The sequence below is a fragment of the Pinus tabuliformis genome, chromosome 7 (genome assembly GCF_031772625.1).
Source record: "Pinus tabuliformis cultivar Carrire ecotype Pingquan chromosome 7, CPIR1, whole genome shotgun sequence".
NCBI classification, from domain to species: domain Eukaryota; kingdom Viridiplantae; phylum Streptophyta; class Pinopsida; order Pinales; family Pinaceae; genus Pinus; species Pinus tabuliformis.
The window spans coordinates 1,185,678,950-1,185,703,875 of NC_142293.1; positions in this window are offsets into that span (position 1 = coordinate 1,185,678,950).

The window sequence follows — 24,926 nt, forward strand, 5'->3', positions numbered from 1 at the left end:
GCTTCGTTTTGGAGCCTCCCTACCGACCATCCTTAGCAACATGTCTTGCACTAACAGGTACTTATGCTTCAGTTGTGTTTATGTGGCTTAACAACTTGTATCTGCTAACTTTTTTACCTTCCACCCACAAGATGACATGCCATGACTTGGTCATTATCTGGCTTTTATACTCACATGGAAAATTGCACAGAACTGGAGGGGAACCAGCCTTCGTCTCCAGAATTTCACAGAACATCAAGGCAGCCTACTACTCTCCATAAATGCGTAGATCAAGTAGGCAGACTTCCCTCTGAAAATTGCACAAAGCAGACCATCACTGGGTTTGCTCTCAAAATTTGGGCAGATCTGGCTGACAGCCTAGGCTTCAGTCTAGAAATTGCGCAGAGCCTGAGGGGAAACTAGAGCCACTCAACGCAGAAACTGGGCAGAAGTCATCAAGAGGCTTGGAGTTCGTTGCATGTGCTCCCAAGTGGATTGGTTCCCTCCAGAACTGACCAATATTACTTTTCATGCACGGGTTGCTTTTCCTAAAAGAGCAAAAATCAAAAAGAAAAAAAGCATCCCTAGATTTTAGGGATCTATTTTTAGCAGTTGGGGATTACATGCAAAATCTGTTTTAGAAATCTCCCACCAAGTGTTGCTTTTTCCTAGGTTTTTGGCATGCACGTCATAAGCCTCGATCTTATCAAAACTATTTATGCGATGCTTCAGAGCTCATTCTTCACTTTGATCTTGGAGCTCTGGCATTCCCCATCACATCTAGGAGCATTTAGCACACTCAGCTCATCTTTTTCTAGGTAAGTCTGCTTTTCCTGTATTTTGTTGTTTTTCTGTTGCTTTTTGTATTTCAGTTTGTGTGAGTGTTGTTTGCTTGTTTTTATTGAATGCTTGTTGACGTTTTAATGCATGTTATCTTGTAGAAGCATTATTGCAAGTTTTTCATTTCATCTCACTGTTGTCGCATGCATGACATTATTTTTGAACTGATGATCGCCATTGTTGCGACTCACTTCACACACTTACTCGTTTTCCTGTTTACTGATTCCTGCACTCACTGTTTGTATGCATGTTCATTCACTCATTTCTGCACTTAGTTTCACACATGCATTTAGCCTTTTCATGTTTTCAGTTGCTAGTTGGTGAGTCTAGGTTGCCTTGGCCTGGACCTTGCCTTGACCGACTTACACTGTGCATTTCTAAGATTGAAGGTTCTACCTTCCTCCCATAAATTGTGCAGATCTTGCCTAACACTGACCTTCAAGCTTGATCTACACAATTCTGAGAGGCAGTGCGCCAGGGAAAATTTTAAGAACCCCCCCTAAATTTACATGTATAATAAATGGGCAAATCTCCATGGTATATAGGAAAAATGGAAGGCGATTTTATCAATAATATGATATGTATATATAATTTTTTAGCGAATCTATCACCAGGCATGGCGAATATTTTACTCAATTATGAAATCTTGTGTTTATTGAATACACAAATGAAATCATTGCATTTCTTTAAAATATCTTTTGAAATCAAAATTACCGAAATTACATATCGATAACCTAGTGGGTGTAGGATAAAATTCACCCGTGCTTCCCGTTTGCAATTAGAAAAATTACCCAAATTACAATCTGTTTACTCCAGCATATGTTGGAAAGTTATAGAAGGATGACTAGTGCAATCACTCCATTCCTTTTAGCCCTGGATTTGTTTCAGTTTAAAACATAAGTATACAAATATACTTGTCCAATGTCTATGCTTTAACCATTCACCTTAAGATGTTTTTACAATATAATTTCTTAAGTCTATTTAATATCTTCATTATCATAAAAACCAACCTATATCCATCTTAACTCCACTTCTACCACTCTTACGGGGATGAAATCTATTTATCCCTCTGAGCACTTGGTAGACCCAGAATTAAGATGGATCTAAGATAGAATTTCCCCTTTAAATAGTCATGGGTCAATACATGGGTTATCATAAACCTGGAGCTTAAAAATTACTATTAGTAATTTATAAAAATTAATAAAATTAATAGTTGATTTTTATTTTATTTTTTATTTTAACCAAGCTAAAATGTTAAACATACATTAAATTACAACATCCATTTTTACTCTTGATCGGATCAAATATTTTTTCACTCTATGCTAGTTTGCATATCACGATATTTGATACCTCTCTGGGGTTAGTAGATCCAGAGTAAATATGGATCTATGCTAGTTTAATTCCCCCATTTAAATAGGCTACATTCCAAGTGAATACCATGGGTCAATACCATGTGCCATTTTTATTAATACCTCTCTGGGGTTAGTAGATCCAGAGTAAATATGGATCTATGCTGGTTTAATTCCCCCATTTAAATAGGCTACATTCCAAGTGAATACCATGGGTCAATACCATGTGCCATTTTTATTTTTATTAATACGGGTTAATAATGTTTTTTTGCATGGTATTAATAACAATCTAGTCCATGGTATTTGTCCCATAGTATAAATATAAGGTGACTTATGGAGTAAATATAAAAAAATGTTTTATTTGTTTACCATATAAATACAAGGTGACTTATGGAGTAAATATAAAAAAATGTTTTATTTGTTTACCATACCTCTCTCTTATTTATATTTTTATTAATTTACCATACCTCTTTTACAAATATGGTATTTGGCCCATAGGATTCACTTAAATAAAAACTCTTTCTTAGGCCTTCATAAATAGAATGAGGGTTATGGACTAAATATAAAAAGAGGTTTTATTTATTTACCATGCGTCTAGTTTATTTATATTTTTATTTATTTACCATACCTTTTGAGTAAGTATAAAAAGACGTTTTATTTATTTACCATACCTCCACTTTACTTATATTTTTATTTGTTTACACCCTTGCATGTATATAAGGTGACTTATGGAGTAAATATAAAAAATGCTTTATTTATTTACCATACTTCTCATTTATTTGTATTTTTATTAATTTACCATACCTCTTTTATAATTATGGTATTTGGGCCTTTGGCCCACAGGATTCACTTAAATAAAACCTATTCTTGAAAATGGGCGAATGGATTCACTTAAATAAAACCTATTCTTGAAAATGGGTGAATGGAAGGTTGTAACTCCTAATTTCAAGGGCTAAATTTACCTTTTTTACCCTCTCCCTTAAAATAAGGTGGGCTATTTGAGGTGATTTGTAAAAATGTACTATGATACAAAATATTCGCCCACTAAAAATTTAAAACCCCTTAATTTCGCCAAAGGGCGAACATTCGCCCCTAAAATCACCCCTACAGTGCGCTGTTGGTTCCTGGAATTGCGTAGATGCAGCTTGATCAGGTTTTAGTCAAGCCGACTGAAACTTCGCATTGCGTAGCTTCAGTCCTCAACAGGCCAAGTTGGACTGTATTCTACATAGTTTCAGCAGTCATTCATCCCACTGACAGTCCAAACTATGTTCTGCGCAATTCTGGAAGTCAGCCTCCCACTGAAAATTGCGAAAACCTTTTAGTCAGTCTAATATGAACTTAAACAGGAATGCAACAACTTGCATATATAATGACAAACATAGAGATGCAGCAGAGAAACACTTCATTTCATTAATAGAAAATTATTGAACTATGCTTACAAATAGAATGGAAATAAGATAGCTCGGGCGATGGTAGCTTATCTCTGAGAAGAGATGTGGTGGCTACATGCCTCTGAATTGATTTACAATGAAGCTCAAGGGCCTTTTTATTGTTAAACAACAAGAGAAAACCCTAAACAACCAAAACCCTAACCCGAGGAGATGTAACACCAAGAGTTTATGGGCCCCGTTCAGGTTAGTTGGGTAGCCAACTTCCTAAGGTCGTAACATGGTAATATTATCTTGTTTTGACGCATATGATACCTCGTTGGAAATATCTCTTCGAGGAATACAGTAGTTGACATAATTTCTATAGCAATTGTTGAGCAATTTTGCCACAAAATGTCATTTAGGGCCTCAAAATGGCTTCGGAAGTTCAAAACCCAAAAAACTGCCAAAAATAGTAAACTATGCTACAATTAAGGAAACTAAAAAACTGAAAGAAACAATGGTGAGGGTATAAGTGCAATAGGTGGGTGGCCACCAATATCCTCCTGGATTAGTCCTCCCCCTTAGGAAGCAATGGTCCCCATTGTGTTGAGTTCCTCCATGAGATGAGGAAACTTTTATTGAACTTAGTCCCTGGTGAGTCATTTGCCTTGGTGAAGGAGTTGGCCTGCTTTGACAACTCGATATAGTTGTATCCTTTGTTTCCAAGTGTTCTTGATCTGTGTGTCCAGGATCTAATCAGTTGTGGTCTGTTCCATGTAGTCCGGGTTGAGATCTGTTGGTGTGAGTTGTTTTGCAATGTCAAATGTGTCCAACTGGTGGATAGTATGGCGAAGGCGATCTACATTGAACACTGGGTGCAGACCAAGGAACAGTGGGATGCTAAGCTTGAAGTCATTATCACCGATAGCCTTGGTGATGGTGTATGGCCCATATTGGAGTGGGTGAAGCTTGCGGTTGGGTCTAGCAAGGTGCTCCTTCTCCAAATGTAGCCAAACTTTGTCGCCCACCTGGAACTTGTGTGGCAGTCGATGTTGATAATGGCATTTCTTGTACTTAGCATTAGCTTTGTCCAATATATCATGGACCTTTTCGTGGATGTGTTGAATGCACTCAATGAAGCTGATAACCCTTGCAGCTTCAGACTGCACGTGATCCGAATCTACTTGAGTGGCTGCAAATGGTATGACCACATCAATGGGGCATGATGGTTAAAATACCAGCGCTACCTAAAAGGGGATGTGTCTTGTTGAGTTGTGGAGAGCTCTATTGTAGTTGTGTTGGACATAGGGGAGACTTTCATCCCATGTGCATGGATGCTTCGAGTTGTACATGCGCAACATGTGTATGATCATCATGTGCATCGACCAGAGACTTGAACAAAATTCACTCAGGAATCCGTTGTCTTAATCTAAGATAATGGACTATGGGATCCCAAAGTGTAACCACACTCGCTCAAAGAAGATCTTAGCAGTGGCCTCTACTGTGATACTCCTCTTGCAAGCCACCATGATGGCCATCTTAGAGGATCCATTGACGACCACGAAAACGCAATCATTTTCGTTCTTAGTAGAAGGAAGGCCCAACATATAATCCATGGAGACAGATTCCCAAGGCCGACTAGGAGTAGGTAGAGGAGTATACATGCCTTGCTTCTTGATGGTTGATTTGAAAATGGTGCAGGATCTAATGTACTTCCCAACATCCTGACAAAGTTTTAGCCAATAAAAATACTTCTACAATATTGCCATTGTTTTCTCTACTCTGAAATGTTGAGCGACCCGACTGTAGTGCACCTCCCAAATCATCTTGGCACGCTCACTTGAAGGAACATAGATGTGTCCCAAGTGGCATAATAGTGAATCCTGAAGGTGAAAATTTGGAACTTGCTTCCCTTCCAGGAATGTTTAGTATATGCTATTGAATTTTGGATCGCTCTTGTAAAGATGTTGCCACCCCGATGTATCATTCCCACAGGAGTCGAGCACAGTGATTAGTGCCATGACCGGTGGTCGGTTGAGGCAATCAACGAAATTATTGGTGCTACCCTTCTTATACTTAATGTTCAAATGGAATTGTTGCATATAGGTGGACCATTTCTGATGGCGATCGTTTTGCAACTTCCCTTGTGTTTGTATAAACTGTAGAGGTCGGTGGTCTATGTGGATGATCGTTTCCTTCCCCAGAATGTAATTCTTCCATTGACGGTAGGCCTGCACAATGGAATACATTTCTTTATCATAATTGGGGTACTTTCGAACTGTGTTTGAAAGTGTCTCACTGTGGTAAGCCACTGGATGCGCATGTTGAGTAAGAACCAAACCAATAACATAGTCAAAGGCATCTATCTCAATCTCAAATGGTTGTTGTAGGTCTAGTAACATGAGCACTGGTGCAGAACAAAGGCAATTCTTCAACTCGGAAAACACTCATTGTTGGGTTTCCAACCAAAAGAACCTTGCCTTCACTCCACCCTTGGTGACTTGGATTAAAGGTCAAGTGATATGAGAGAACCCCAACACAAAGATACAGTGGGAATTTGCAAGACCCAAAAAGATGTGAAGCTCTGTTAGAGTGGTTGGTAATGGCCAATCCTGAATGACTTGTATCTTGGATGGGTCCACATGCACACCCTTCTCATCAATGATATAGCCCAGATATTGAACTTGTGTTAAGCCAAAGGTGAATTTCCCCAAGTTAGCACACAACTTGTGTTGTCGAAGGGTTTGAAGGACCTGTCAAATATGGTGGAGGTGCTCTTCCCAACTCTGGTTGAAGATTAAGATGTCATATAAATACACCACCATGAACGCATTGGTTAAGGGTCGCAAGATGGCGTCCATTAGTGTCATGAAGGTTGCAAGGGCATTTTCCAATCCAAACGGTATGACCAACCATTCGAAAAGGCCCTCCTTGGATTTGAAGGTCATATTCCAAGGTTCGATAGGCAACTGGTGATAACCTGAATTCAAGTCAATCTTGCTAAAATATTTCCCCCTTGAGCTGGTCCAAAAGGTCATCAATTCGCGGGATTAGGTACCTATTTTGGACAGTGATATTGTTTAGCACCTGATAGTCAATACAGAGCCTCCAGGTCCCATCCTTCTTCTGTACCAATACAATAGGGATCCCACAGAGTGATGAGCTTGTCCTGATTTGCCCTTTCTATAGTAGTTCCTGAATCTTCCTCTTGATCTCATCATTCTCTAGAACAGAGCGTCAATAGATTGGTCCATTGGGAAGCAGCGTGCCCGAGGTCAGATCGATGGAGTGCTTGACCTGACAGTGCAGAGGTACCCCTATGGGTGAGGCAAAAATATCCTTGTACTCATCCACGACCTTGTCCATCTGTTGCTATTGTGCAAAGGATCCCTGCCTGGAAGTCGTGGCCATAACCTTCTTCTTGCCTTAGGGGTGAATCATAAGAAAAAAAAATTTCATGGTCTGGGAAATGATCTTACTGCATTGCTTTTCAGTGATCAAAGAGATGGCAGTAGGCGAGCCTACCTCCAGTATCCTATACAACTTATTAGCTAAAGTAATAATCACAGAACGAGGTCTAGACTCATATACAGCATGTCACTTCCATAAGTATGGTTGTCCTAACAATACATCAAAAACTTCAAGAGGAGCAACGTCACACAACACCTCATCTATGAAGGGCTTGATGCTATAGGGAAGGCAACACTATTGGTTGACACAAAGATATCTTCCTTGGTGAAGCCACCTGATGATGTATGGTTGTGGATGTGTTGTAGCCTTTATGCCCAACCGCTTGATGACCTCTGCTAAAATGATGTTCTTTTGGCTCCCGTTGTCGACAATGAACTGCAGTGGAGAACCCTTCACCCACATCTGTGAGTGGAAGAGTCGTTCCCCCTCCTCTTGATCTTCAGGCTCAATTTTCTAGATCCTTGTGGTGGCCATGGTGGCAATGGGCTTCACATCAATGATCTGCTTCCCTTTATTAGTTCCCTTATTGGGTTTTGATTCAGAGTCAGAACCCGCGTCTCATTTGGAAGCCTTTAGCTTGGCCCGACCATTTTCCCATGTCCTTCTTCATCTTCTTGGTGTTGTTCTATTCTTACGGCTTCGAAGGGTTGTCCTGGGTAGCCTCACCTTGTCTTGGTCCTTTGTTCTGTGGTTTGGGGGCACCTTTCTCTTGCTTTGGATTCGCCGATCCAAAGTCCTGCTTTTGTTTAAACTTCTGCTCAATCTTTACAGTGTACCGCTACATTGTGCCGAGTGGGGAGATGTCCAGGAACTCCATCTCATCTAGGATGTACTTGTGTAGATATTCACGGTACTTGAGAACCAAATTCATTAAGTATCCTTGATACCCAGCTTCATGCAAAGGGTATGGAAATTATTTGTGAACTCTGGCACATCTTGATCCCTTCCCTATCGTAGCGTGGTCCACTTTATGTATTTACCTTCATAGCTCCCAATAGGGTAATAGTGTTCCTTGATGGCATCTTGGAAACAACTCCAAGTGGGTGTGGCTGAAAACAGTGAGGGTTAACTCCCATCGTTTTGTTCATAGTAGGTTTCCCACCAGTCCTTGACATGTGGGGTGACTTTGAGAAGTGCAAAAGTAATATTTTCCCAATTGGAAAAGTCATGAACTGAAAAATATCCTTCCAACAGATTTAACCATTTATATACAACGTCTGCATCTATTAGGCTTTCAAATAAGGGAATATCGAATTTAAATCTTACCTTCAAAGGAGTGGTGCCTCCAAAGTGGCTTCTAGATGAAGATGCATTTCCTGTGGGTGGTCATTGAAGGATCTAGGAAAAGTTATCCATCATCGCGTCCCTCAGTCGCTCAAGGGCTTCCTCGATCTCCTCCCCCCCCATATTTATTTTCTTCCTCCATGGGAGGTCGTCGGGTTTTACAAGGTTGATCCTGCAAAGGTTCAACCAGATCAATCCCAAACTCCTTATAACCTGACCTCGTTGGGGACATGCAAAGAAAAACAGAGAAAGAGAAGATATCTCTGATACCACTGATCTAAACTTAAATAGGAATGCAAAAACTTACAGATATAATCATAAACACAGAGATGTAGTAGAAAAGCACTTCATTTAATTAATAGAAAAATATTGAACTATGCTTACAAACAGAATGGAAATAAGATAGTTCGGGCGATGGTAGCTTATCTCTGATACGATATGTGGTGGCTACATGCCTTTGAACTGAATTACAATGAGGCAAAAGGGAATCCTTATTATTGGACAATAAAAGAAAACCCTAAACAACCAAAACCCTAACCTGCGGATATGTAACACCAAGAGTTTAAGGGCCCCGTTGGGGTTATTTGGGCAGCCAACTTACCAGGGTCTTAACTTGGTCATATTATCTCTGTTTGATGTGTATGATACCTTGTTGGAAATATCTCTCTGAGGGCTACAACGGATGACATGATTGGCTTATGAATTATTGAGCAATTTTTCCAAAAAAAACCATTTAGGGCCTCAAAATGGCTCGAGAAGTTCAGGACCCGAAAGACTGCCAAAAATAGTAAATTGTGCTACAATTAAGGAAATTGAAAAACTGAAAGAAACAATGGTGAGGGTCCAAGTGGAATAGGTAGGTGGCCACCAATATCCACTTGGATCACAGTCACCCAGGTGTGTTGCATGTCAGTCCTCAAGTTGATTTTGGTTTTCAACTGACAGTTTTCTTGCCATGAGTGTTGCTCTGTCTCCAGGTATCACAGGTGTTTTTCAATCTCTCAGAAGTTTAGTTACAATGGATTCCAAGGGAGCAAGGTCAAAGGACACTGTTGAGAGTGAAACTGGAGATGCAGTCGAGCAAGTGTCTATGAGCTTTCCCATCTATGAAGACACTAAGTTTTTCATAGACAAGGAGATCAAGATGAAATGGCAAGACATCAATGACATCTTCTCAGGAACCTTTGAGGAGAATTTGGAGGACCGTATGGTCTATGTCAACATACACAAGTCTGTATTGTACCAGATTGCATGTAGGTATCATGTGTTTCCATGTGTGGACATGATCCTATGGATTGTCTCACATACTAACCTAGAGATGATGATGTTGAGCAGTGTCAGTGGAACAGAACTTGCTACCTTCAGGGAAAATGACTTTCAGGAGATGTATCACTTTTTGCAGTTAGTGATCACAATGGATGCACCCTTCACCAGGAACAACAACAATGCAAACTCAAGAGACATCTTGAAGAGTTGGGTGAAAGAGTCGTCTAAGTTCAGGAAAATACCCAACCAAGTATACAAGACAAGGATACTGTGAAAGGATTATCATCTCTTGATCATCTTCGCATGTCACTTATATGGCTAAGAGAGTACAGAAACATTCCGATAGAGTTGGATGATTTTGTTGGATCAGCTGGCGAATGAAGGAAGACCTTTCAACTGGTCCAACATGTTGGGAAGGAACAAGTGACAGAAGGTCGGCATCCGCCCAAAGGTCAACAAGCAAAGATTTTCATGTCTGCTTACATACTTGATGCAATTTGTGCCCATCAACAATTCTCAACCTTGGGTTATGCATGGACACCTTCAGAAACCTCTGTGCACACTTATTGCAGGTTGTTCTCAGAATGCAACTTCCGTGGAGTTATCTTACAGCTATCAGACCACTTCATCACCCCAGTATACAGGATTATCTTTGAGCAGGATCCACCTTTCATGTCACAAGCAGCAATGGAGGCATTGATTAACATAGCAGATTGGTATGCCTCACCCCTTAGCACCTTCATCCGAATGTACAATGCGAAGAAGGCTCTGTGTGTTTTACCGAAGTTTTCCATTTGCAAGAAGTTGCATATCACATCTTAGCATGGTTGTCAGTGAGACTGCATAGGAAGAAGAAGGAAACTTGGCCCACTCTTCCTTTGCTAATCGGGTTGTATGAGATCCATAATATCAAGCGTGCTAAAGCCGAGACGAAGGAATTCAAAAGATTCACCTTCAGCACCAGAAGTTGAATCCATATGACTCACATTGCTTAGTGAAGGAACATTGTGCAAGAGTGTATCATCCTTGGATCCACAAGGCGTGTCATTGAGCTGAGGAAGACCCATGGAGATATTGCTACAACTTCTCTAGGCTCAATGAACTGGTCAAAATGGTTGTAGAGTGGATAGTAGTACAAAAGGCAACAACATCCCAGAAATCATCATTAGCAGCAGCAGACATGTGCTTGACAAAGGCAAGAGGAAGGTTGTTGACAACCCAGAGGCAGAGCAAAACTGCAAGTTCAAAGCATATCCACTTTTTTTAAGAGAATCTTTGGATACTGAGGCAAAGAGGCGATAGTGGGAAAAAAGGATCGCGGCAAGGCAGAGGGAGAAGCAAAATATGGAGGAAGCAGAAAAGGAGTTGAAGGAGTTGAAGCAGCAACTTAGGGAAGAACAAGAGCTGTGCAGAAGAGAGAAGGAAGCGTAGCAGGAATAGGAACAGTTGGAGGCACAACATGCACATATTAATGAAACTACGCCTATACAGGTTATTGATTCATCCAAACAGCTGCCACATAGTAGACAAGGTGAGCAGTCGCAGGAGCAGGACTTTTCTCAGGAGATTGAACAGATGCTAGAGCAGATGGACACGAATATGGTTTAGTCTGAGTTAGATTAGGACATTGACCTCATGCCTCAAAACCAAGAGGTCACTCCACTGGCTTCACCAAATCCGGGAGTAGAGCAAGTCCCCAGCAATCAAGGAGACAATGAAAACCTTGAGGACAATCTGGAAGCAGATGTGCACAACATATCTTTCAATGAATCACAACACAGAGTTGTTCAGTCGTGCAGAGTACCCACTCTGAATTTCCATGTATCCCCTGCAAAGTTTGAAGAGCGAGTGATCGTGTCCAATGTGCATAGACATCCAACTGCATTGGCCGATGCCACCAAGGCATATGCCAAAGCCACCAGCTCAAGTGTTAGATTCTTGATAGCTAAGAACAAGCACATGGCTAAGGAGTTACAAGCGGCCAAGCAGGGAGAAGAGCAAGTTACAGCATTCACCAGAGAAGAGTTGAGGAGAGAGATACTAGATGAAGTATTGTCTCTTGAGACATTCATGCAGAAGTTGTACTTAAATTCATCATCGTGCATAAGTCAGTTGTCCATCTTAGCGATTGGCAGCAGCGCTATGCTAGGAGAGCATGCATCTTGTTAGACTTACACACTGTTGTTGATCACATGCATATATGGACAATGAGGTACAAGGGAACCCCATTGCACTTGCTAAATATGATGAAGCCAAAGGTAGTGGAGTTGAAAGCATGCATCCGGAGTCAAATCTGGAACTATGATGAATTATCATAGCTCATCACCAGCTTACAGTCTTCACATGCACGAGTGTTCAGGAGCATGGATGTCATTGTGCACACGCATGTAATCCCATCCATTTGCAAACTCACCGAGGTGAAAACAAAGAACCAAGTCCGACTGGAGCTGAACATGTACTTTGATCAGTTGATGCACATAGCCACTAGCGCAAACTTGCAGATGAGCGTAGACACTATACACCAGTATATTGTTGGTCTGACTACACTCAAGAATATGATGCACATGCCATCTAACGAGTTGGATAGGGGTGCCAAATCAGTGTACCCGGATGCAACGGAGGCAAGAGTTCGCTTTCAGAAGGATGTCACCACAGAGCACACGAAAACCATAGCAAACTACCAAGCTTGGCACTAGTTTGCCATCATCAATCATCGAGGGGATGTCAAAGAGTTAGTCTTCCCACAACTATCTGAGTCTTAGTGATGTCTTGCATGGCTTACTCAAGCCCATTTTCGTCTCACACGGGTACATGTGCAGATTGGAATGTAAACATGTTGTAAAAGTGAAAGACCAAGTGTCAATAGTAGAATGTAATAGCCATGTGTAAGTTGAAGAGTCATGAGGGTAGTTGAATATTCAAAAATGGGAATGTCAAGGGTCACCCCACCCTTTGCTATTTATAGAACCTCATAACTCATTGTACAGGATTTTCATAGCCAAGCTTGCTATAAGATAACTTAGAGAAATCTTGGAGTGTATTGCAACAAGACTTGGCTTCTCCATAGTGCAAAGGTAGTACATCTCTTTGCAGGAGCAGGCATCAGTGACTATAATGTTCCACTACCGAGGCTAGTGGAATTCATGGTTATATGTATGATTTGGATATTTCACTTTTTTAATATAATAGAGCCAGCAATTTTCATGCATATGTTGTTATTGTAGTTCAAATATCCTAGTTACTTTAATGATGTATGTAGTTGTAATTTATGCATCTATGTATGGAATATTCCGTATGTGTTTGTATGAATCTTATTGAAGTGTGTTGCTGGTATAATCCATCACTTTGGATCGTCGGCTATCCTGCTTTCCATCTCATGATGTCTTTTTTCTCATTTGTTCCCTTTCAAGTTGTGTGCTATCATAGATTTATAAGGGGCACACTCTTCTCCCCTTGTAGTGTTAGATCCTTTCATGCACCTCCCTTGACTTGTTGCAAGGTCACGCCCTTGCTTCCAACAAGGAAATCTTACTTACCTCTGCGCGAAACCGCAGTCAAGGCGATACCGTACTACCCACTGCTAGGACTCCTACTCCAAATAGTCTGAGGTCTAGTTGGGACTTCTTACTGGGGAGATCCCTTGACATGTTGGTGGGTCCAAAACCATCAACATTTCTGGCACTAGAAGGAAGGCTAGATGAAAAGTTGAGTCCTCACATCTTGTTTTGAATCTTTGCACATCTATCATGGATATTGTTATGGGTAACCCTCTGTGATTTTTGTCCAATGCACATTCCTTTGATGTCACGAAGGAGTTGTTTGATCAAACTCACGTATGATGGAGAAGGTAAAGTGGCCTAGCCTAAGCACTTATATGACTTCCTTGCATTCTTGGGGAATGAGGAAGATTTTGATGACATAGAGGTCAGCATGTTTCTTGCATACACAGTTCGTGAATCCCCGAAATAATGGTGCTGCAACCTACCTACCAATTGTGTGCATTCATTTAAGCAGTTCAGTGATCTAATCAAATATGTTTTCCATCATTTTGATTGTGAAGCTCATGACAAGAAAATGTTAAAACAACGAAAGTCACCACATGAACTGCTAATGGATTTTTGGAAGCGCTTTCGTCTACTCATGTTTGAAGGTCCAAAAAGTTAGATGAAATTCCAATATCTCATGGATAGATTTGAATATTGTTGTCACAAATCAATCAATCCCCAAGTGAAGATAAATTTCAAACCCCACTCAACATACTTCGGTGATGGAGCTATGCAATCTCAAGAGGACATCATTGCTATCACAAGTGATTTTCTACCTTCCCCTCATCAAACAACTCCACCCCCATAGAGTAATGTGGGAGAGCATGCACACACGTTTGTTCAAATGTCACATCCTTCCACCCTCACTACTCTCAATTTCTGCGCAGATTTGGTTGGGAATCCCATGGCTTTTCACATGAATTTGTTACCTCAACCTCCATATTCACGTTTTTTTGATCCACCGGATTGCACTGTCTTTTGTTCTTCCATTCCAGACTCTACACCTGTTTTGAACGAGGATCAAGCCATCAATGGAGTTGATGTTACACAACCAACCTGCGTTGTCCTTTATGATAAGTATGACTAGGTATCTGAGCATCAACCCGTGGTGAAGTATGACGTCCTTTTGTCTGCACCTCCTCCGCTTTTTTCTAACATCTTTGTTGATTATGCTATCTCTGATTTTATTTATGTAAATCCTTCCACGGATGCATACTTCCAATCATTCACAGAACACAACCGATGTCAATCCATCATCTGACAGTGGAGAGGACAAATTCTTCACTAAAAATCCACTTGATTTTTCATCTACCTTTTCTGGAAATGCGGAGGGTGAACATTCTTTCTTCTCATCTACCCCTCTGTTTGATTCATCAAATCATAAGGATGTTGATGAACTCATTTATTTTTCTGATCATAATTTTCGTGATCTCTTTACTCCTATGTTCGTTCACAATGTTGATTCTATCATTGTTTATTTTTCAAAGACACCGGTTTATGATGATCTATTTGTCGATGAAGTCGAAACCCCACAGGCTGTCGAGGTACTTCAGCCCAAGCTGATGGTTATGTCAGGCCCTCGCTATCCTGAGGTTAGTTTCACTTCCAATCAGGAAATTATTGAACTACCCAAGGCTCCTCATCACTCATCTATATGCATTGAAGATCAATCTAACACACAGATTTCACTTCCTCCACTCAAATCACATGATCCTATCGCTCATGCATTGGAGGAATCATACACAGAAAGCACACTTGCAAGACGTAAGTTGTCTATGTTTCTCACGTTTTCTTTCCTGTCATGGTCAAGAGAGTGCATATGCTTAACATCCACACGTAGTGTATCACAACACCATGGTAAGTCCACAAAGTTCATGTCATGCACTTTCACTTTTTTCTTTTCTGTGGACGTATTTAAACTCGGAGTGTGTTTGTCTTCATTGTTATATTTTTCATGTTTTCTGGTTCACTTGAATGTGTTGTTCATGAACCATGCCTTCACCAACATGGTTCAACCAATGCGTGGGTGGCTACATTGGAAATATCACTTCACGCAAGCAGACCCATGCATCGTTAGCATAGGAGTAGGAGTAGTGCTTGCTTTAAGTTTTGGTTTTCTTGCATGCATGTTTTCTTTCTTGTTTGTTTGTTTGCTTGCCTACTTGCTTTTCTTACTTGATTTTCTTTCACATTTGCTTCTACTCTTGCTTTGGTGTTTTGTTTTCTTGGTTATGTTTGTAGGTTAGTTTCACATGAAACCATGTACGACTCTTGAGACAAGCAGGGGTAAAGTACAAGAGGACTTGTGCAACTATCAACGATTGGTTATATTCCATCCTATCTCTTTATGTAGAACTTTTTTTCTTCATTCACTGATACACCAATAGAAAATACATTCTATTTGAAGTGAATCTTGGTGAAAACACAACACTCGTGCTCTAACTAGTACCACCTACTCTAGTCGGTTTTTTTTGGGTTAACCCTTGTCAACTCAATCAAGTAGAGTAAGGTGAGGGGGAAAACCTTAACAAGTATGTCATAGGTATATATAACATACTTCTTTGAAATAACAACCTCTTATGCTCTCAATAAGTCAATATCCCTCTTTTTCCTCTGAAATAAATAAGTGCCTATGCACAGTTCTTGAAAAATTAAAAAATGAAAATGTGAAAAATATAAAATATATAAAATATATAAAAAAAAAATGATGAATAAGGCAAAATTAGAGGAAGGCTTCCTGCGCAGAGAGGTGATGCAAGTAACTTCATTGGGGTACTGACCAGGCTCGTTGGCAGCGGAGCGATGCTTGAGTTCCTGTGTGACTCCGTCAGGGTACTGTCCAAGCCTCTTGGCAGCAAAGCAACACCATAGATGAAATTCAAACTCTGATAGTCATATTAATTGTGCACCAATATGCCCCTCATCCCAAATCGTAACAACTAAGTTCACTTGGCATGGAATGTGTGCTGACTGATCAAGAGCATGGCAGGTGCTACATCTTTCACTCAAGCTAGTGTGGAAATCAAGATGATAAGGGAACCAAACAATACTTCCGGAGGAGTTAGACTTGCTTTTCATGAAACAAGGTCCATTTGGAGAGCTGGAGTTCTACCAGTGTGTCACCAAGTGTTGTAGTGGCTATAGCAACCCTCAAAATTTTTTCCTTAGCTTCATTTTGGAGCCTCCTTACCAACCATCCTTAGCAGTGTGTCTTGCACTGACAGGTACTTAAGCTTCAGTTGAGTTTCTGTGGCTTAACAGATTGTGTTTGCTAACTTTTTTACCTTCCAACCGCAAGCTGACATCATGTAACTTGGTTATTATCTGGTTTTTATGCTCACTTGGAAGATTGTGTAGAAATGGAGGGTAACCAACCTTCCTCTCCATAATTGCGCAGAACAACAAGGCAACCTATTGCTCTCCAAAAATGGACAGAGAAAGCACGAAACCTTCGCTCTGAAAATTGCATAAAGCATCCCATCACTAGGCTTGCTCTCAAAATTTGCATAGATCTGGCTAATAGCCTAGGCTTTAGTCCATAAATTGCACAGAGCTTGAGGGGTATCCAAAGCCACTCAGCCCAAAAACTGCGTAGAATTCATCCAGAGGCTTACAGTTTGTTTCATGTGCTCACAAGTTGAAAGTTCCCTCCAAGACTGACAGATCTTGCTTTGCATGCTTGGGCTTCTTTTTATCGAAAGAGAAAAAAGAAAAAAACATCCCTAGATTTTAGAGATCTATTTTTAGTAGCTGGGGGTTACATGCAAAATCCATTTTAGAAACCTCCGGCCAAGTGTCGTTTTTTCCTATATTTGTGGCATGCGCGTCATAAGCCTCGATATTATCAAAACTATTTATGCGATGCTTCAAAGCTCATTCTTCACTTCGATTTTAGAGCTCTAGCATTCCCCATCGCATCTGGAAGCATTCCGCACACTCAAATTAGCTTTTTCCGGGTAAGTCCGCTTTTCAAGTATTCCTATCCTAGAGACTAGCTATGAGCCTACCTATTATCTAGCCCCAGAATAGATAAAGGCTATCCCCACTACTATCTCTAGAATTACCTATCCTTACTAAAAGACCCCCGCTATAGGCATGGGCATGTCCCTAGTCCTCGCCATTTCCTCCTGCCATTGCTCCAAACACTGACACTGAAGTGGGCTCCGCTCCTGCCAGCCATTGATTCCAATGCCCATGAAGCCAGCATTGCCAGAAAGCCAGTCAGAAAGCCAGATAGAAAACCATTTCCCTTTCGCATTATCCCAGCCAGCCTTTTCCCATTCCCACCTTCCAGAACCCGCAAAGGGATCCAATCCATCAAACGATTCGCTAGTGAGAGCCCCCTCACTCCCTCCAAGAGCTTCAACAGCCGGAGCTGACGGGGAAAGTTCTACATTAGAACTTCTCTCTTCAACTTTAGCTACTTTTAGATCTGATTCACCCAAAACAACCTGCCTTAAGGCCAGATCTACCCGTATCTTGCGCGTATGCGCCAATGAACGAGCTCTTACTTCCAACAGCGACATCGGGATGGCTTCGAAGACTGACTCAATTGCTTAGGACTCACTCACTAGGTACACTAGCTAAGATGAGAAGATAAGGCCCCGTCATAAGAAAGGAGATAGTTGGATACGGAAGGAAGTCTTACGGTGGGAGAAGCGAGCGCAGATACATATGGAGTGACAGAATCAGGGGTGGTTGTAGGTACTGGAACATCAGCTGGTTAATCTGCTGGTTTAATTGGATCAACTGAAGTTGTTACTCAGCAAAACTGCCTATGCTTATAGTGATGCTTCCACCAGGTAAACTGGAACTAGGCGCTATACTCCTACCTTTACTGCTTTCACCCTTCTCTCTGCTGCCTTCGCTCTAGCTTGCCTTGCTACTTATGCAATCACAACTCAGTCATTTACTTGCTTTCGAATTGATGGGGAAGCAGCTGCTGGGTCAATGAATGAAACTGTAGTTTCAATTGCTTCTGGTATATCAACTTTGGGTAAGCTGCTGCTACTTCAATTTCATATGCTGCTACTGGCTTTAATGCTTACTTTGGGGCTAGAGGCGGGCTTGGGTATCGATCTTCTTACCAAGGTGGTGGTTAATCGGGTGGTGGATAAGCTGGATAAGCTGGATAAGCCAGATCAACTGGATCAACGACTGCTATCTTACTATGGACCAACGGAATCCTATATACGACCACTTCATCGCCAGAATCAACTGGATCAACGGCGTTCCGGCTGTGGCTTTTGGTTGCCTACACCTTTGCTTTATAGCCTTCACATCTGCTTCAACCTATGCCTGTGTATCCGCTGGTTTTGCTTTGCTACTTTTCTATCACTTTTCTGTTGCTTTTTGTATTTTGGTTTTTGTGAGTGTTGTTTGCTTGGTTTCATTGAATTCTTCTTGTCATTGTAATGCATGTTAGCTTGTAGAAGAATTGTTGCAAGTTTTTCATTTCATCTCATTGTTGTCGCATGCATGACATTGTTTGTACACTGACGGTCATCGTTGCGGTGATACGCTTCACACACTTACTTGCTTTCCCATTTATTGATTCATGCACTCATTGTTTGCATGCATGTTCATTCACTCATGTCTGCACTCAGCTTCACACATGCATTCAACCTTTTCATTTTTTCAGTCGCCCATCGGCGAGTCTGGGCTGCCTTGGCCCGGACCTTGCCTTGTCCAGCTTGCACTGCGTATTTATCAGAGTGAAGGCTTTTCCTTCATGTTAGAAATTGCACAGAGCTTGCCTAACACTGACCTCTAGGTTTTCTTTTCCCAATTCTAAGAGGCAGTGTCCCGTTGATCCCCGGAATTGCACAGATGCAGTTTGACTGGGTTGCAGTCAAGCCGACTAAAACTGCGAATTGCGTAGTTTCAGTCCTTAGAAGTCCAAGATGGACTGTGCTCTGCATAGTTTTAGAAGTCAGTCAGCCCACTGAAAGTGCAGAATGTGTTCTATGAATTTCTAGCAGTCAGTGTCACAACCTCTTGGTGAAAATTGCGCAAACCTTCCAGTCAGTCTCCCAACCTCTCAGTGAAAATTGCGCAAACCTTCCAGTCAATCAACCAAAGGTGTTGCATGTCAGTCCTCAATTTTCTTTTTGTTTTCAACTGACAGTTTTCTTTCCCTGAGTTTTTCTCTATCTCCAGGTATTACAGGTGTTCGTCAGTCTCTCGGTATTTCAGGTACAATGGCTTCCAAGAGAGCAGGGCCAAAGGACATCGTTGAGAGTGAAACTGGAGATGCATTCGAGAAAGTGTCTATGATCTTGCCCATCTATGAAGACACTAAGTTGTTCATAGACAAGGAGATAAAGATGAAATCGTAGGACATCAATGACATCTTCTCAGGCACCTTTGAGGAGAATCTGGAGGACTGCAGGGTCTATGTCAACATACACAAGTCTGGCTTGCACCGAATTGCATGAAAGTATCCTACATTTCCATGCACGGACATGATCCATTGGATTGTCTCACATACTGATCCAGAGACAATGATTTTGAGCAGTGTCAATGGAACAAAACTTGCTACCTTCAGGGCAAAGGACTTTCAAGATATGTATCACTTACTGCAACTAGTGATCAACATGGATGCACCCTTCACCAAGCCCAGCAGCAGTGAAAACTCATGAGACATCTTGAAAAGATAGGTGAAAAAGTCTTCTAAGTTTAGGACAACACCCAACCTAATGTACAATACAAGGATATTATGGAAGGCTTATCATCCATTGGTCATCTTCGCATGCTGCTTGTACGGCTAAGAGAGTATAGAAACATTCCCACAAATTTGGGTGATTTTGTTGGATCAGCTGGAAAATGAAGGAAGACCTTTCAACTAGTCTGACATGTTGGCTTTTAGGTTGAAGGAACAAGTGACAAAAGCTCGGCATCTGCCCAAGGGTCAGCAAGTGAAGATTTTCATGTCCGCTTACATACTTGATGCAATTTGTGCTTGTCAACAGTTCTCAGCCTTGGTTTGGGCATGGACACCTTCATAAACCTTTGTGCACACTTAATGCAAGTTGTTCTTCGAGTGCAGCTTCCGTGGAGTTATCATACTTCTATCAGACCACTTCCTCACCCTGGTATACAGGATTATCTTTGAGTAGGATCCACCTTGCATGTCACAGGCAGCGATGTAGGCATTGATTAACATAGCAGATTGGTATGCCTCACCCCTTAGCACCTTCATCTGGATGTACAACACAGAGAAGGCTTCACATGTTTTGCTAATGTTTTCCATGGATAAGTTGGTCATGTAAGAAGTTGCATATCACATCTTGATAGGGTTTTCAGCAAGACTGCATAGGAAGAGGAAGGCACCTTGTCCCACTCTTCCTTTGCAGATCGGGTTGTATGAGATCTAGAATCTCAAGCATGTTGAGGTCAAGATGGAGGAATTCAAGAGATTCACCTTTGGCACCAGAATTTTCAATCCATATGACCCACATTGCTTAGTGAAGGAACATTGTGTGAGAGTGTATCATCCTTAGATCCATGGGGCATGTCATTAGCCTGAGGAAGAATCATGGAGATATTGCTACAATTTATCTAGGTTCAATGAACCAGTAAAAATGGTTGTAGAGTGGTTAGTGGTACAGAAGGAAACAACATCCCAAAGAGTAGCATCATCAGTAGCAGCAGAGGGCAGTAGACTAGTGCTTGACAAAGGAAAGAGGAAGGTTTCTGACAATGCAGAGGCCGAGAAAATATGCAAGTCCAAAGCATATCCACTTGTGTTAATAGAATCTTTGGAGATTGAGGCGAAGAGGTGACAACGCGAAAAAAGGATCACACAAAGGTAGAGGGAGAAGCAGAAGATGGAGGAAGCAGAAGATGGAGGAAGCAGAAAAGGAGTTGCAGGAGTTGAAGCAGAAACTCAGGAAAGAACAAGAGTTGCGCAAAAGAGAGAAGGAAGCATAGAAGAACAGGAATAGTAGGAAGTGCAACATGCACATATTGATGAAACTACGCCTATACAGGTTATTGATTCATCCGAACAACTGGCACATAGAAAACAAGGTGAGAAGTCACAGGAACAGGACTTTGCTCAGGAGATTGAATAGATGCTAGAGCAGATGGACATGGATATGGTTCATACCAAGTTAGATTAGGACATTGACCTCATGCCTCATAACCAAGAGGTCACTCCACTGGCTTTGCCAGATATGGGAGTAGAGAAAGTCCCAAGCGATCAAGGAGACACTGAAATCCTTCAGGATAATCTGGAAGAGGATGTGCACAACATATATTTCGATGAATCACAACACAAATTTGTGCAATCGCACACAGTACCCACTCTAGATGTTCATGTATCCTCTGCGCACTTTGAAGAGTGAGTGATCGTGTCCGATGTGTGAAAACATCTAGCTGCATTGGCCGATGCCACCAAGGCATATTCCGAAGCCACCAGCTCGAGTGTTAGATTCTTGGTAGCTGCGAATGAGTGCATGGTTAAGGAGTTACAAGTGGCCAAGCAGGGAGAAGAGAAATTTACATCATCTTCCAGAGCAGAGTTGAGGAGAGCGACACTAGATGAAGTATCATTTCTCGAGACAGTCATGCAAAGTAGTGCTTCAGATTCGTCAGCGTGCATAAGTTAGTTTTCCATCTTAATGGTTGGCAACATCATTGTGCTAGGAGAGCATGCATCTTGTCAGACTTACACACTACTGTTGATCACATGAAAATATGGACAATGAGGTACAAAGGGGCCCCATTACACTTGCCAAAGATGATGAAGCGAAAGGAAGTGGAGTTGAAAGCACGCATTCAGAGTGGGATCTGGAACTATGATGAACTCCCACAGCTCATCACCAACTTACAGGATTCACATACATGAGCATTCAGGAGCATGGATGTCATTGTTCACATGCATGTGATATCATCCATTGGCACACTCACTGAGGTGAAGACAAAGAACCAAGTCCAACTGGAGTTGGACATGTACTTTGATCAGTTGATGCACATAGCCCCCAGCACAAACTTACAGATGAGCGTAGACACTATGCACCAGTATGGTGTTGGTCTGGCTGCACTCAAGACTATGATGTGCATGCTATCTGACGAGTTGGATAGAGGTTCCAAATCAGTGTGCCCAGATGCAACGAAGGCAAGAGGTCACTTTCAAAAGGATGTCTCCACAGAGCACACGGACACCATAATAGACTACCAAGCTTGGCATTAGTTCGCCATCATCGATCATCAAGAGAATGTCGAAGAGTTAGTATTCTGACAACTATCCTAGTCATAGTGATGTCTTTCATGGCTTACTCAAGCCCATTTTTGTCTCACATGGGTAGATGTGCAGATTGTAATGTAAAAATGTTGTAAAAGTGAAAGACCAAGTGTCAATAGTAGAATGTAACAGTCATGTGTAAGTTGAAGAGTCATGAGGGTAGTTGAAGAGTCACAAAGGGGAATGTCAAGGGTCACCCCACCCTTTTCTATTTATAGAACCTCATAACTCATTGTATAGGCTTTTGGGAGCTATCCTGGTTACGTTAATGATGTCTGTAGCTGTAATTTATGCATGTATGTATGAACTATTTTGTATGTGTTTATATGAATCTTATCAAAGCATGTTGTTGGTATAATCCATCACTTTGGATCGTCAGTTATCCTATTTTCCTTCTCATGATGTCTTTATGCTTGTGCGTTCCCTTTCAAGTTGCGTGTTATCACAGGTTTCTAAGGGGCGAACACTTCTCCCCTTCTCTGTGTTAGATCCTTTCATGCACCTTCCTTGACTTGCTGCAAGGTCACACCCTTGCTTCCAACAAGGACATATTACTTACCTCTGTGCACAACCGCAGTCAAGGTGATACTATACTACCCATTGCCGGGACTCCTACTCCAAACGGTCTAAAGTCTGGTTGGGACTTCTTACTAGGGAGATCCCCTAACATGTTAGTGGGTCCATCACTGTTAACAGGTGGTAGCCAAAGCTCCCCTATGATGACTCTTTTTCTTTAGATCGAGATATCACTGTTCAACTGATGATCAAAGGAATCAGGTTGAATGAGATGTGATGAGTTGGATATCTTGTTGATGTAGCTGAGATGAAGTTCATAAGCTTGACCTAGAGACTTGTAGGGTTTGGAGGATATAATTGATATCTCTTACCGTTGATTGTGGAATATTATTCTTCTATGATATAATATGAGATATAATGAGACATTTATGATGATATTTATGGTTGTTGTTGGGAAAAGTATCCGATACGGAATGACCCTATCCCACTCTAAGGGTGATAGTACCTCAGCAACAACCGAATGCAAAGCTATTCAAGATTACTTCTTTATGAGATGTAAGAGAGGGGAGAAAGAGATCCACTAACCGTTGTCTTCCGCTAATGTTTGATCCAATCTTCTCTCCTTGCTACTTGCTCCCAGCTCCTTGCTCTTTCACTGGCCCAGCTACACAAAGATCCTGCAAAAGCACAAGAAAGGGAAACTACAAGAAGCATACATCCATAATTGATTCAAGGATTAGAATAAATCAAATATACAAGCATCAATACGCCACAGAGACACATGCATATAGAAGAACCTCAAATGCTTTATTAATGGAAGAAGTAAAGTTCTGAGAGTGTTACAACCATAATAGGCCCAATCCAGCAACACCTCCCAGCAGAAAGAAATCTCCTCTTCACCTCCTTCAAAGCAATCACCCAATAGTTCTATACTCAAACCAACAGCACTTCCTTACATTCACAAGATTCCAGCCTCCATAGACCTCATGAGAGAGCTCTATATATAGGAGTTTTGGAGAAAGGATGAGTCAGCTTGAGTTTGGCATGAAGCTGACTAGTGTCCTCTCCCACTTCAGTTATACTTCAGTTCTTGAGTCCACTTGGAGTTTCTTGCTTCCACTTGGAGATCTAGATCCTCTTACTCATCACAAGGCGAATTCCCTGATCCAAGTGTCATTTTGGAAGCTTCCTGGGCATTTGACACCTTGCAGAATGACTGTGCCACTTGGCCAATCTCGCCCAGCGCAGGTAGCCTTCATTAGATTTGACATTCAGCGCAGGTACAGAGTGGAGCAGTTGACATTCAGCGCAGATGCTCAGTGGAGCAGTTGACATGATCCAGAATTAGCTTGTTTTTGAGTGTTTTCAGGTGGAGAACTGATTTTTAGTGCTGTGGTTTGCTGACCTTGTTCCTCTAGGGGTAGGAACAACATGTTTAGGGACTTTGGATCCCTTAGATTATTGACATTTCATGCTTCATGCTGTAAGGCACAAAAATGTCTATAACAGTTGCCCCCTAAAGTATGAGGTCGTTTATCGGGTGAAATGCTTTATCAGGAGGATCCGAAGTTCATTCAATCGCTGAGAGGTGCCCTGTAATAAAATACAATACAATACATTATTTTTCATTCTGCTTTCATGATCTAGCTGAGGCGGGCATTCCCATGCTCAGCTTTATAAATTCATTTTGGTACATAGAACAGACGATCGTCTGATGGTAGACTGATAATTCTCTGCTGAAATTATCATCCTTTGAGTAGGATGATCATCTGCTGCAATGATGTACATATCAAATGTCTTTATATTTCCTGAATATATATCGCAGCCCGGATGGATGAAACTAGATCCGGGGTCTTCAAACTCGTTCGATCTTCACTCTAAGTACAAGTCGATCCATGTGAGAATTGCGCTGAAGTCGAACATGGAAAGACATCGCTTGATTACCGGTCAATAATGTAAACCGTTAACAAGCGCGAGAGGAATCACCAATAATGACAATGACCCTCAAGGTACTGCAGTACAATTCACGTGGTGTGAATAAAGGACTTGGCGTCGA